The sequence below is a fragment of the Mycteria americana genome, chromosome 3, assembly GCF_035582795.1.
Source record: "Mycteria americana isolate JAX WOST 10 ecotype Jacksonville Zoo and Gardens chromosome 3, USCA_MyAme_1.0, whole genome shotgun sequence".
Classification (NCBI taxonomy): domain Eukaryota; kingdom Metazoa; phylum Chordata; class Aves; order Ciconiiformes; family Ciconiidae; genus Mycteria; species Mycteria americana.
In genome coordinates, this window is record NC_134367.1 from 127,401,122 (window position 1) to 127,412,647 (window position 11,526).

The following is an 11,526-nucleotide window of genomic DNA, read 5'->3' on the forward strand; positions in this document are numbered from 1 at the left end:
TCAAACCAAACTCCTACATCTGTCAGGAAAATCTTTCCTGAGGACAAAATAAAAAATAGGCTGCAAAAATCCTATTAGCAAACACAACAATATAACATTTGTCCTTATATGAAGAATGGCTACTTGGAAATTGAAGAGCAGTAGGCATTTGTTTTGTCCAAGTAAATAAAACACCAAGAAGACATGCGAAAACACAGCTGAGTTCTTAGAAAAATACCATGAAGGAAGCACATTTAACTCTGTTCTACTCAGATGAGCTTGGTGACTTTGGGTTACATCATTCTCTATCTGCAGTTTCACTAGCCTTACTGAGATATTCAGGATAAAAATATATTTAGGGTGTGCACACAGTATTATGTGCAAGAGGGCTTACACAGACCTTGTCAACCTCTTAAAACCAGAAACTACAAAGGAGTGTTTGATTTGCCCCTTTATCTTCATCAACATTAAACCCCTCACAATGCCACTCTCACCTGGATGCCTTGAGAAACAGACAACTGAACAGGGACTGCAAAGCAGCTCAAAGATAGCAAGACATACTGCAAACTGCTACAAAACAGCAAGATGTACTGTAAAATGTGCTGGCAGAGGGAAAGATATTTGTTTCAAGTCAGAGAGGAAGGAAATTTTGATCTGAAGAGACATTTTTACTGGGCAGTCATCCTTAGAAAGTAGAGAAGACTTACACGTTCCCATTGTTTTCTCATGCCTCAGGAAAGGTCAGAAGTCCAAACATCCCCTCTAACTTTTTTCCTCCTTCCAGCTTGTATTTTAACAAATAGCCTTTACATTTCTTCAGAACAAAAGTAGGTTGACAGTTAAAGCTATGAAAGCAGCATGGCAATCGTAAGTATGCCAGGTTTGCTATGCTACCCTGCAGAAAAATACAGAGTGATGCTAATTAGAATCTAACCATAAGTAGCTGAGTGAATCCAATTCAATGAGCACTGAAACTGTATCACTTTCAAAAGCTTTAACTGCATCTGGCTTAAGTATAGCAGTAAATACACATTTCTTATCTGATTTCTCCAGGAACCTGCTGCTGGTCGTTCATGGAAACTAGATACACTGCAAATGGGTGTTCAATCTGAATGACACTTGTATTCATACCTTCTGGTCAAGCATACAAGACACACAAAAAGCCCTGGCTATAGACAGCATTAAACATCTCACTTCTCAGCTCTCTTCTCTTGAGAAACTATCAGTAATCCCCATTCCTCTCCAGGCTGAAAGTAAGTAGGTCCTTTCAGAAGATTAGTTTAGCATCCAATAATCTGTTTCTCTAAACAGCCTATTCTGAACTACAGAAGCAAATCCCACTCTCTGTAATCCTGTTGGTTTCATTGACAGGAGTCTGTAACAAGCATACATCCTATGGTAACAAAATACCATGCAGCATTTGCCATTTGAGAAATACTACTTTCTTCCCTTGCTTCTTAGGCCAATTAAACTCTAAAAAATTTAATGAGGGAAATAGTACATTGCCCATTTCTAGAGATTTTCAAACCAAGACTAGATGCTTCTCAGTATTACTAGAGTCTCAGAAAACTCCAAGTTTAACTTTTAAAAATGACACTAGCTTTTGTCCTCTGTAGTTTCATTCCATTCCTAGTCTATCCACCTTCCCACTTAGCATATCAGGTAGCAGCAAAAACAGTGCAACCCCATGAGTAGGGCTGAGCCAGGACCTGAGGGTGACCCAAGCACAGACGTAACCAGAACACCATCCTGCAGGACCTGAACATGACACACAGGACCAGTTACAGATAACACAATCTCTCAACAACCCCAGACACTGGAGAATAACGAACCAGACCCGTGAGCCATCCAGGCAGCCCAGAGAAGAGCAACAGGGGACAAAGCTGCAATCTAAGTAACAGAAAACAGCCATAAGACACAGCTAGAGACTAACACCCCTACAGCACAGCTTAAACCAGCATATAGTGCCCAGGCCTGAGTTTAAATGGGGCCCAAGGGCCTATGGGAAGGGTTGTGGACAGGGGTCCCAGGTGAGGCTGATGAGGGCCAGCAGAGGTTATTAGTGCCCTCAGGGCCCTGACAGAGCTATTTGCAAGAGGAGAACTCTCTGGAGTAGCCAATTGTCATATAAGTTTGTAAGAACATAGACCTAAAAGGTTCTTTTTATCTGGGGAGACAGGCTTCAGGTATGTAGGAAGCAGTTCAATGTATGGTGGGCTGTAGCTCACAACAGGTTTTTAATATGTTTGGTTAAAATGTAATTAAGCTTTGTTTTTTCATAGCTGTGTTTGCTACTGTATCCAGCAAACTTTTACCTATTCAGTAGCTATGAACTCTTGCCAACAATCTTAGTTCTTGCTGTCGGTTGTATGAATGTGTAATTAATTTTATAGCTCCAAGTAGGAAATTGCTATTTTCTAACTGCCATGGTTCTTCACTGTATTTATTGCAATGGCTTTTAACGTTGGGGTTTTTTTCAGCTTGTCCACCTACTACAACAGTCTCTGCCTTTCCATGGAGCCTGGATTAGCAGATAATGCTCTACACATTTGGAGCCTGTAATTCTCTCTACCTAGTCAAATAGACTTCAGGAAGCTAAAAGTGGTGGTTGGATTCCTTTGTTCTTAAGCCCCTTCTGTAACACACCTTTTTTCTATCTATAGAAGGTTCTGGTGGTTACTTTGCTGATAAGCAAATAGAGCCCAGAATATGTGGACTGGTTCTTTAAAAGCCATCTGTACTTCTACCAGCAACCCTTGGAAAATAAGAATAGAATGTAAAAACAGCAGAAGATTAGTGCTGCAGTAACCTCAAGAGAGGGGCTACACCTTCCCTGCAGTCCCCAAGCATTACTGAGATTTGATATTTTGTTTGATATTTATGTTAATGGATAGTACTGAGCCTCAAAAGAAATTTTGGGCATAAACCCCACAATCCTTCTTGGGCAGAGGAAGCAGTCAGCACCTGTTAGCAGCCAAAAAGTTGTTCTAATTGTCTGGCCTTTTGTTCACAGAACAGATTTTACTGGGAAATAACTGAACTACAAGTAGCAGCAAATGGTAGGCTGACAGTTAAGAGGACTTACAAAAATGTCTGTTACATTTCCAAATGGCAGCCCTCTGTTTTAGAGAATGGCAGCAGAGCTCATTTCTTAGGGTGTGGTGGGACTTGGGTGACTCCCTGCACATTTTTATGGCTTTTTTCTGCCTTCTGCAACAGAAATCATATGGTTACATTTAAGAAATTGCTTGGAGGGTTCAATAATTTAAAATAATTTTTACTGTTTTCTAAACTGCAATAAAGTATTTTTTTCTTCTACCTCAATGAGGCATGTAATTCAGCTTCTTCACAAAGATGTGCAAAAGGAGGAACAAGAGTGCTGTTGTGTTAGAAGCTGTGATTTAGCAGGGCATATTCCATGCGTATGGATCTGTAGTTAGATCAAAATGAAACAGGTAATTTATAGCTATATCCTAACAGTTTGCCAAAAGTACAATTCTCTATGAAGCCAAATCAGAAAGTAATCTTCTTATTATTATGGCCAAGGGTCTGTCAGTGTTACAAGTATAAATGTCTGCTCAGCCATTTAACATGGCTGTTTCAAGACACTTTTGGCTTCAATTGCCTTCAGGTTTACAGTCTTGGTGGTTTTCTTACATTAATGCATCTCTGAGACAGAAGCAAAATGTCTGCCTGAGGGGTTTTAGATGTAAACCAAGAAGTCATATTAGAAGGTCATCATTGTCTTATGCTTTCCCATTTTTACCTATTCATTTATCATGGAAAAATTCACAGAAATGGGAGAACAAAATGTAAAATATCAGCTTAAAGAATATCCATTGCTTGTGCTACAGAAGCATTTGGATCAAAAGCTGTTTTGCTGGGCGAGGCACAGAAATACGAATTCCACCCTTTCCCCGTGTTTTGAGCAGTGGGACAGTAACATTCCCACTGGGTAAGAGTTGCGACATGAGCTATAATTAGGGTCAAGTATGCCAAGTGGTATACTTGCTTGAGGGACAGGCTGTAGGAGTGACCAGAGAGTCACAGGACTAGAATGTAAGACTGGGATCTACAGTCTCCTTGCCAGAGGCAGGAGGGTCTAAAACCAAAGCAGACTCACTTTGGCAGTTGCTGCTTAGCAGATCTCTACTTTGGAAACTGTCTCTGTTCTCTGTGCCTAAGTGTATGCCAACAGCAGTTTATTATAGGGTCAGGTCTGGGTCCCAGAAAATTACCCTTCAGTAACTTTGATATAATAAACTACATGCCATTTGCAAAGCAAGATAACTTGTTTCTTACTCAATCAGTTGATACAAGTGGAAAAAAGGTGTTTGAGGATGTGTAAACCTTAAAAAGTACACAATGTATTTCAGGTTTCCCTCAAGGGGAAAAGGCATCCAGGAAAGTCAGGTTTAAGAGCTTATGGATGAAGCTGAAAGACCAGGAACACTTTTCATGAAATGGCTGCCACACAGAAAGCTGCACCATGGCTAGAAATATTTCAGTGATAAAAAAGAACTTTCAGTAGAGGGCTCTTCTGGAAGAAGCCATTTAAGACTACATATTTATATCCTTAAAGCATCCTTTAGACTGTTACCATACATAATCCACTTATCGATTATATCTGTTTTATGTTGTCCACTTGTGGATCTGAACAGTACTTAACAGGAAAAGGCTGGCAAATAAGACTCTGAGCACTTACAAACTTCAACATTCATATTCCGTACAAAACATGCTATTTCTAGATATCTGCTAATGCATTCTTTGGCAAAAGGGTAGCTCTGAAAGAAAGTTTTAAATAAGCCCTATCATCAGCCCACACTTCAGATAAATGTGCACCCCCTGCAGTTTTTCTTCTTTCTTTCAAAAGAAAAATATTATCTTGACTTTGTGCCTGACACCCTTGTATTCTAGGGCTGGATCACACAAGTGCTCTGCACAGGAACCCCCCCCCCCAGAGAAAAATCAATAATTTTCTTTATGCTGATCACCTTAATTATCAAACCACATGTCTGAAAGTCGCAATAGGCTTAAATATTTATGGACACTTTGGAAGTTGCATTTAATCAGAGGATGATAACTGGTTGCTGATTGTCTTTGTATATTTGAAGATTTTTGTGGCTTTAGCAAATAAAAGACTAGAATTTCAGCTTCCTGGAAGCTTGAGTAGTCTTTTTCTCAGACAATTTGCATTTGAAAAGGCTTCTGCTTTCGTATGTTCCAGCAACAAGATACAACTTCTCAGTCTAACAATCTGTAGCCTAATCCAGCAGTAACTCTTCAAGCAAAACTCCTGCCAAATCTAACAGAGTTTTTCCTGAATAGGGATTACCACAGCAGGCCCACGATCGCTGCCCCACTACCCGAAAGGCAATTGCAAGCCCCAGATGACAAAACTGCCTAAAAGGGTCTTTTGACAGCAGCAGCGTATGGGCCTCTGGCAACCATCACATGCAAGCAGCTGCACGGTGAGCTACGGGGATGCTCTGTACCGATGGAGACCAGACTGGAAGCAGAGTTATCTGGGTGGCCCATTTTCTTTGGCACCTGTAAGAGCATTTAGTCCACAACAGCAGAGGCCCATTCATAAATACGTCCTTGCAGAGGCTTATTGATCTATATGCCACCTCTTTTTGGAGCAGAGAGAAATATTTCTATGGCCACATAAATTCCTGTGAAATGTAAGCAATCTTCTCATTCCATTTTGTAGCAATGCTGCAGAGACAATCCAGCCTGTCAATGGTAATAAAATCACCTTGTTTCGGCTCTTCATTCATCTGGATTTTTGGTTATGAAAAAGACAGTCAGGAGCAAGAATTCTGAACTCAGCCTGCTTTACATTTCAATACAGAATTTCTTGGATCGCATCAAATTTTCATTCAAGTAACTACCCTCTCTAAAATCAGTGGGGTGATTTTATGACTGTAACTGAAAGTGATCTTGTTCCTAATATTCCAGGAACAATTTGAGATCGTTGTCCAAAGAATAAATGGCCTGAAATGTCTATTGGACAGTAGTGATGCAAGCTGAGTGATGAGATAAACTCAGATCATATTGCTTGTAATTCTTTCAAGTGACTTATTTCAAACTATTCCCGGGAAAGGGAGAGCAAGGAGAATTACAGTGGCAAAGCTATGGCAGAATATAGTAACACAATTACATTTCTTATCTTCATTGTGCATTTCAGTAAGTTTCTCTGTCTGGGTAGATTTTTCCAGGGCCTTGCAATGTCTTGTGTAGTTGTTTACCTTCTTTAAATGGTTGCCGGGGGAAAAGAAAAAGACTGAGCATTACTTGTCCATTGTCCTTGGTCTACATAATGCGCAGGTCAGTGGGAAAGGAACGGGAGAAACATGCCCAGAGTTGTAGGTAATCACTGGTTAAACAGGAGGTCCGGGATAAGGATTTTATACCTGTTGTGTAATACTGAAGGAAAGAGATGAACATTACTTTATTAAAACTTGAAAATTATTAGAGAAGACTATTCCCACAGAAGTCTCAGAAATACGGGCATACACATCAAGCAAACACACCCATTAACTGTTCAGATGGGGGCCAGAAATATTATTTTTCACTGCATTTAGATGAAGATGTTATTGTCTTACTGTGGGAGAGAATGACTACAAACTCTGAAAAGGTAATACAGACACAGCAATACATTGGAAAATATTTCTTTTTTGTTTCATGTTTATCCTGCTGCTTTCATCAGAAGTTGCTTATCTCAGCACTAAATTCAGATTAATATATAACGATATTTGCAAAGGTTGGAATTTGTGGAAGCTTGGCTTGTGAACTACATGCGATGGCATCTGGATTTATGGCTCTGCTGCAGTACGTCTTTGAGACGCTTATCCAAAAATTGACTAGAAGCAACAACTTAGCTTATGATATGACAGTTTTCATTTTCTCGAACATGCCATCTTTTCAGGTGAGCTTTTATTCTTTTCACAGGAAGTCTTGAAGTATTGCGACCTTTAAAAAAAAATTACAGCATATATTTTGTGTGTTATAGAGTGCACAGTAGATACTCTGCCATAGAACATCTGTGAGCTGAGCCTGGGTTTACATCTGTGCCTTTGGGCAGCCTGCTTCACTGCTGAGCTCCTGCAGCATTCAGAGCAGGTTTAAAATGAGTATGACATACTGTGAAGAGAGCTGCCTGCTGTTAGTGAGACTATCACTCTGCCTGGGAAATGGAAAAAGCACTTGCTGTGTTCGCAGTACCCAGTGCAGCTTTCAGATACCAGATTCTTGTGCAGTCCCTGCTAAGTCAGTAGAAGATCTCCATGTCTACCTGACTTTCACACCATTTGATCCACTACTTTAACACAATATGCAGCTGCCAGAAAGGAGCTGAAAAAGGGTTATTTTTGAAACAAGAAGTCACTGATGGTAAAAAGCCACATATAAATAAATATCCATGCCATATCTAACAAATCTTACAGTCTTGTGATAAAGGCCTGCATTTTGGATTCATGTATTGTATAAGGAAGAATAACTCCTTTGCCTTTAATAGCATTATTTCTGATTTAATTTGGGAGCACAATCAGAATTATTCTATGTCAATGACTGTTTATGTTGTAAATCATGCCCTGTGTACGCCCATGCCCTTCTGACAATTGATGGAAGGGAACCAGTATCACAGTAGGCAGGAATACTGACCACAAACAGCAACATGTAGGAGAGCAGAATTTGGCCACAGATGTTTGCACTAGATTTACTGGCTGACAAACCTAGCCAGCTTGAGCTTGCATCATAATCTAATAAAAACCTAATAATACCTTTTCATCTAACTCACTCAGCCACATATATCAGGCTTTGGAGGTGTCAGGTCTAAAAAGAGAACTGTACTTCTGCCTTGGAGATATTTTTATTGCTGAGGAAAAATATATTGCAAGAAACAGTTCCTTACACAGCAGGAGAATTCCACTTTGGAAAAATGAAAATTACAGAAAAAGAAGTCAGGCAATAAAAATTCACATTTCTTATCAGATCTGTCCTGATCTGATGCACTCAAACTTGAAAGCTTCTTCTCCTATCTCTTGCGACTTCTTTCTTTAAATTCTGAAGAGGCTTGACAGGCAGAAAATGAACAGATGCACATTAGAGGTGGGAGATGATCTTGTAGGAGGTCTATACTTGAGTTATGCAAAGACAAGGATGTGGACGCATGCCTGCATGGTGGAGCGCTGTGTGGGTAGAGGAATCCCCCAGCATGCACCTCTTTACAGGACTGGATATTACATAAGGCTTGCAAATGACTTCCTGTCCCTCCATTTTGTACCTTGGAAGGTACGTAAAGTTACCAATACAGAGACGTTTCACCAGAAATGGGCTGCCCTTCAGGTTCCAAATCTCATTATTTCTGTCTGTTTCCCTGCTGAGCAGTCGTCTTTTCAAAGCCAGCAAGCATGCTGTTCCTCTAGCTCCCACGTAGGCATCGTATGCTTCCTGCACCAGGTTCTCTCTGGCATCTCCGCTCCCTGGAGGTTATAGATGCTTCTGGCTGCAGGAAGTACACTGAGCACTGTTGTACTCTGGTGCACTACTGTTCCAGTCTTTGTATGACAAACTTCACCTTGGTAGCCAAGTGTCTTCTGTAGTTGGACATGCAGGCAAGATGCAAAAGCATATTTTTTTATATTATTTAATAATACAAGATCAAGAGCAGCCATGCAGGAAGGTAGGGCAGAACAGTTAGTGCCCACTACTGTGTCCATAGTGGTGCACATTAATTTCCCTGTATAAGAAGCATAAACAACAAATGAGAGGTGGGGTTTTTTGATAAGAAGATAAATTTTTCAGTGCTGAATACCTTTGATAACTTTATCTTCAAACTGGAGTGCTTGACAGGACAACTCTAGCTCTTCACATTTACACAGGACAGCAAAACTCAAAGTTAGTCAGAGATGTTCTTGAAAACTACATTTAACTAGAAGCATTATGGATACAGTACCCTGACTGGCTTTCTTTATGAAGGTGCAAAATATGATTTCCTCTTGTCATTATATATCTACCTTTTGGTGGGTAGTCATTAGATTCATATGAACTTGATTCATATGAACAAGAAAGCTCTTGATATATTTCTTTTAATATTCCAATGAATTTTGTAGTCTTATTTAGGAAGGACAGATATGAACATTCCTGGTCAAATGTCAAACTCTTGTATAAAACGTTTTGTTCCTATTAAATAGACATCAAAGGCAGAGCCATGGTGAGTTTTCAACAGTTACAGTGCTGTGTATTCACTGATCTATCTATTTTAAACTACACCATTCTCCTTAAATATAACAAGCTTTAAGGTTAATAAATCCCTGTTAGAACATGCATGGAATACTTATTTCTGGCCATATATTCTTTATTCTCTACTACATTACTTGTCTGAAATTATAAACCAAGTCTTAAACTCTTTTTACCATTCACATCGTGAAAAATATATTGCAACTATTATTTTGTTAGGCACACGTACAGATTAAATTAAAACTGGAAATATCAACATTGCTATAGTCTGCATGATAATAACCTCTTATTTTCTAGTTTTACAAACAATCCATCAAAAATTCCATCAAAAGTTTAGGGGGGTAGTTCTGAAAATCCAGTATAGAACTAAAAAAATTACATAGATGGTGATATTAGGCATATTTTAGGAAAATGAGTGTTACAATAGTTTATTCTGCTCTAGGCAGTGTCATGAGTCCATCATGGCACACAGTGAAAGAAAACACATCAAGAATGCTGGAATACCTTTCTTTACCACGAGACACTCACTCAAATTAATAATAGGACAACATTCAATAAAGTAGAAAATAAACCTACTAGAAACAAACTTACAGAAAAAGTTTTCTAACTATACCCTCTATACCACACACCTAAAATCAAGGAGTTTTTAATTCCTTTCTTTTTCCAGTGGAAAGCCACATTCTCACAGGAGGCTAAATTTTAGTTCTGTGAACATAAAGACTCGACACAGAGAAAACACTTATGGAGCACAAAGCACAGTCTTCCTCATGTCCTTCAAGAGAAACACTGAAATTACTGCTAGGGAAGTCTAGGAAACGATGTATTTTGGTGGTGTCCTCTGTGCAGGGCAGGGACTGGTCACCAAGGTAAATTATCATTCCAGTATAGAACTATTTGTGACATGAGTGCCTGCAGTATCACACAACAGCAGAAAGATACGTTGTTGGCATCTCTCCCTTCATTCAGGTTTACCACTATTACTTGTTCTTTCCATACGGTAGTTGAACTTTCCATTTTATAATCAGGATTAAAACAAACAGCTACAGAAGTGAACTCCTAAATCTTTTCTTTCCAAATTCTGTCCAAAACTTAACTGTGGTTAACGGATACACTTCCATCAACAGCTATCGAAACCTAAACTGACAGCTTGATTCCTAAACCTTTTCTGTAACAGCAGTGGGAACATGGAGTTGGAAAACTGTAACTCTCAAGTTCTATGCAAAGCCAGCAGAGCAACACACACATACAGGGTAAAAGTTGAAGATGTACAGGTTTAACAGAAGCCCAGTGAAGCTAAAGGAGAGTAAGTTTTGTAAGGGATAGAGTAATTAAAGTAATCACAAAAGTAACAAATGGTCTGGCCCACACAGTTGTCTTCTCTAACTGGCCCTCCTTGTTTTCTCTTTTTATCCATTTCTCGCTTCATGCTCCTAATCAGGTTCAAATGAGGTGCATCTTCTCCATCTTTGCAAGCCTGACCTACTTCAGAGGGATTAGCAACACCGTGACATGTCTCCCCTGTTTTAGGAACGCTCTGTTCTGTTTTAGGAATGAAAGCAACTCTGCGTTGTTCCTGAGCAGACTTTGCCTGAACTGCAAACCTTCTCTGTGTTGAATGTGGCTAGAAATTACTTATAAAGTACTTATGAAGTAAGTATTTTGCTCTTTTCATCCTCAAGTCTTTCTTTCCTGGTCCTTTTGAATGCACAAGAATACTCCCATATATTTGGAGCCATCATTTTACATGTTCTTTCTTAGCCACTTCATGGAGCTCTGTTTTGCCCCCCCCTTCACTCACATGTTCTTTGAGGACACAAATATAATTATTCAGCACCTTGTACCACACCATAAAATGTTCCTCAGCCTTTCCTTTTGCACATCAGCTCTTTATCACATAAATTCTCCTAGTTTGGCTCCACCAGATCTCAAACCTCTCGGTTTTGGCCAATCACTCCCTCACCTCTCCCCCAAGAATCTATACAAAAACTAGCATGTTTCCCAGTTCTTACTGAGCAGCACAAAAAAGTCCTTTCTGTACTACCTCCTCACAAGGGAACTTCAGCCAAGTGTGTGTCTTCTCAAAAGATTTCTACCACTGTATGTATTTCTCTTCACTACATATCTCAGGTCTAAACATTGCTAAAATACCACATCCAATTTTCAAACTATCTATTCAGGAAGGGCACTGATAAATTAGGGAAAGATTTTTTTTTTTTTTTTTTTACAAACCACAATAATACCTAAAGGATTAGAAAAATTGTAATATAGAGACTTTAAGTTCAGTCTATATGTATCACATGGAAG